This window comes from Bombus terrestris, chromosome 17 (assembly GCF_910591885.1).
Source record: "Bombus terrestris chromosome 17, iyBomTerr1.2, whole genome shotgun sequence".
Classification (NCBI taxonomy): Eukaryota; Metazoa; Arthropoda; class Insecta; order Hymenoptera; family Apidae; genus Bombus; species Bombus terrestris.
In genome coordinates this window covers 2,138,611-2,142,741 of record NC_063285.1, presented here as the reverse complement: position 1 = coordinate 2,142,741, position 4,131 = coordinate 2,138,611, and positions in this window count along the sequence as shown.

The window sequence follows — 4,131 nt, the reverse complement described above, 5'->3', positions numbered from 1 at the left end:
ATTCGGTGACGTCCGCTGCAACTATGGAGGAATGCGGTTGGAATACTTCAGTCAAGTGTTTGGCAAATAGGTTAGCTTTTTCTATAGGGCTACGCGCCCATCCACCCTGTGGGCGGCGGATTGGAGGTATTATTTGTGGGGGGCGCGTGAGTTTCCTGGAGGCTTTCCATAGTGAGTAGTTGGAGTCGGCTGTGGGGGACAAGCTAGCGAGATATTTGTGAAAACGGTCATTATTGTAGTTTTTTATGGTTTTGGATAGTTTTCTAGTTGCGTTGTTTAGTTTGCGTTTGTCCTCCGGTGTTCTATGTGTCTGCCATATCCTTCTTAGTCTACGTTTTTCTGCTATTTTTTTAAATATGTACTGGGATTATTCGTGATTGCTGATGGATGTTTTTGCCGGTGTGGAGAAGCGGATAGCGTTTATTATGCTCGCGTTTAGGTATTCCGTGGCTGCTTCGATTTCTTCATTGGTTTTTAGTGAGGTTGAGGCTGAAGTTGTGTGGGTAAAGACTTCTCTAAAGAGCTGCCAGTTGGTGTGTTGGTTATGAATGGAGCCATTAGGTGTATTCTCGATGATAGTTGAACTGACTGTTACTATCACGGGGGAATGATCAGAGGAGAGATCAGCCGAGGAATTGATTTGGACGTGTCTTGACGAGATATTTTTAGTTATGAGGAAATCAAGGAGATCGGGTATTTTGTTTGTGTCGGTGGGCCAGTGTGTGAGTTCGTATGTGGTAAGGTAGTTGAGGTTGTTGGTTATTATGCTGTTGAGGAGGTTTTTGCCTCTTACTGTAACCAGCCTGCTGCCCCATTGGGTGTGTTTAGCATTGTAGTCTCCTCCGGCTATGAATGTATTGCCCAGGGTGTCCAGGAAGTTGTCGAAGTCTTCTTTGGCGATGGAGTGTCTGGGAGGGCAGTATACAGCTGAAGTGGTGATTGTACCATGACAGTCTTCTATTGCTACGTTTGTTGCTTGGAGGTAGTCTTTCTGGAATGGTGGAAGTTCGTAGTGCTTAATGTTTGATTTGATTATGATTCCGGTGCCGCCGTGGGCCTTTCCGCTGGGGTGTTGGGTATGGTAGAACTTGTATCCGTTTATGTTCAGGTAGTTTTTGTCGGTGAAGTGGGTTTCAGATATGAGCATTATGTCGATTAGCTGGTGTTTTAGGAAGAGTTCTAGCTCAAGTTTGCGTTGCGCTAGACCGTTGGCATTCCACAGAGCTATACGTCTTGGTTTTATTTTGTGTCGGGGCGTATTAATTTATCCATGATGAGTGTTAATAGCGATAGCAAATTGTTTATTTGCTCTGATTGTTTCTCTATTAGCTTTTCAAGTCTAGAGACGTTGTCTGTATTAGGTGAGATGGGGGCACTATTTTGGGGAGTATCCCTGTGGCTATTTGGTGTATTTCGAGTGCCTTGTACCGCTTGGGCATAGGAGTTTGAGGGAGTGGTGAGTTTGATAGGGCTGGGTGTTTGATTGGTTGGGGGGATTGGGGTAAAGGTGAATTTCGGCGAGCTGGGTGTTTGGTAATTTACCTCTTTTGTTCTAAGTTTGGGGTACTTGTTTGAGTACAGAGTTTTGTAGGCTGAGCAGCCTTTGTAGTTGGCAGGATGATCACCTTGACAGTGGATGCACTTCGCTGGGGTTTCCGGTGATTTCCTGCATTGGTCGGTGGGGTGTGTTCCTGCACATTTGACGCAGCGGAAGGTATGGTTGCAGTATTTCTGCGTGTGCCCGTATCTTTGGCACCTTTTGCATTGCACTATCTCCTTTTTGGTTTGCGGTGGTTCGAGTTTTACGATGGCGTTCATTAGGCGGCTGATGTTGTAGATTTCCTTGTTGTTGGGTTTCTGTTTTAAATCCATGAAAGATAGGGATAGCGGGTCTTTTGTGACTCTATGCCTTATGTTGCTGACATTGGTGACTTCGTGGCCGAGTTTCGATAGTTCTATTTTTAGTTCGTCGATGTCTGCGGAGTGGTGGATGTTTCGTAGCACCACCCGAAAAGGTCTTTCTTCTTTGAGTTGGTAGGTGTGGAAATTGGCGTTCAGGGTCTTAAGTGTCTTGATGAGCTTCCTGTAGGCTTCTGGATTCGTCGGCAGGATTTTTACTTGGTTGTTGGTTATCTTCAGGTTGTAGTCCTCCTTGGAGATATCTCTCTCTAAGGACTTGATCATTGTCTGGATGTCGATGACATCATTAACAAATATTGGTGGGGGAGGGGGGCTTCTCTGTGCTTGTTGGTTTGGTGGCGGGCCTGCGATTTCCATGGCGTCGTTTGAGGATTCTAGTATTGCGAACCTATTGTGGGTGTTGATTTGTGTTGTTTGCTGTTGGTTTGAGTTTATGTTTGGTGATTCAATTTTGCGTTTTTTCGCCTTATTGGCGTCGTTGGCTCATGGGGATCTGCTGCACTTCTGCCACGGGGGGAGTAGTGCGGGGTAGTTGTAAGTTTGCGTGGGCGAGCCTGGTGGTGATTGCTGGGCCATCATCGAGCTAGCTATTTCAATATAAATAACTAGTCGTGTGGCTATGAGGCAAGGTTCGGTTAGGGGTTAGATGCGTAGGCTTTTCTTCTCTCTGGCGGATAGGAGACACTTGGGAGGATTGGAGCACGTTGTGTTCACTTTCGACGGTTGGGTGACACGTGTTGCTTTCGAACTTCACTGGGCACTAGAGACACGTCTGCACGCTTCGGCACTCAACAGCGAACTGACTAGAGAAGATGTAGAGTTTTTCTAGCAATGAGACTCACTGCAACAATTTGTATTATTACACATTACTCCATAAAATGACTTTTTTATTCTTGATTTTTATCATATTTTAGCTTTAATAATCATCCCTTAAATTTTTTTACATCTGTAGTCGAACATCCTGTATATAACTCGTTCAGAATAAGGCGCTTGGAACGAATGTAGCTTTCACTTTTGTTGGTTTGGATAGCCTCAATCATAAAAATAGATATGCGTGTCAGCTAAAAACTTTGTATCTACAAATAAGACCATGAGGCATCGTGTGATGGTGAGCGAGTTAGCGGAATAATGCTCTTGCTGCTCTGCAGTCTCAAATATAATTTTCTGAGCAACAAATAGTACAGCATATTCCATATTCTTTTGTGCAAAACGGTGTTGGCATATCCTATGACTAAAAATGAGGGAAAAAATGTTGTGTTAATCCATTTCTAAAAAGTTAGAACACAAACGCGAAACAACCGATTAATTTTTCGTTCGATAAAAGATATAGTATCCTCGTTATATTACAAACTTCTCATTGATTTCTTTATATTGTTTCCTGACGTACATTAAATCATGTTACATAAATTTCTTCGTTTACAATTAAAAATCACAATTAAAAATCTGGTTGAACCAAAGAATTACTCGACGTTGTTGAGGTGCGACATTGTTGGTACTCGTTGCCTGTTATATTTAAACGAAAATTTCGCTAATTTCGCATCATCATTACAACTTTTTGATAAAAAGTTTATAAGCCTATGTTTATATGATTCTTTTATTCTTAATTATGGAATATGCTGGCAATGTTTTACGATGAGTGAATAGAATACTCTATATTACATGTGTACATATGTGTGTTGAACATTTTGGCTCTACTTAACAAGTAATGTGTTATTGAACGTTTTGTCTGTCATTCGGACAAATGTGAATGCTAAGTCAAAACGACTGACGTCTACATAAACATTTTGTAGTGTAAAGTTAAATTGTTTATCATTTATCTAGTATTTCTATATATTAACCTTTTTTGCCGTTTTCATATTTACAAATAATTTGATATCACATAAATGATCTGTATATATACATATAGAAGCATTATTATGACTAAGAACACGCGAAGCAATTTTTAAAGAAGTAATAGGCTCTTTTAACTGTTTCTTAACTGTACACACAGGGTAGTCGACGAAAGTCGACAAAAAGACGTTGAGAATACCAAATCAATTTTATAGAAATTAGTCACAGTACTATTACAAAATAGATTTCAATTGCAAACTGTTGATTACATATACAAATAGCCAAGTTCATGTTGATTGAAAATATTACAATGTCGATTGAAAAAAATTACAACAAAATAATTTTCCAATATTTATGTAAATATTCATGCTTCTCTCTTCC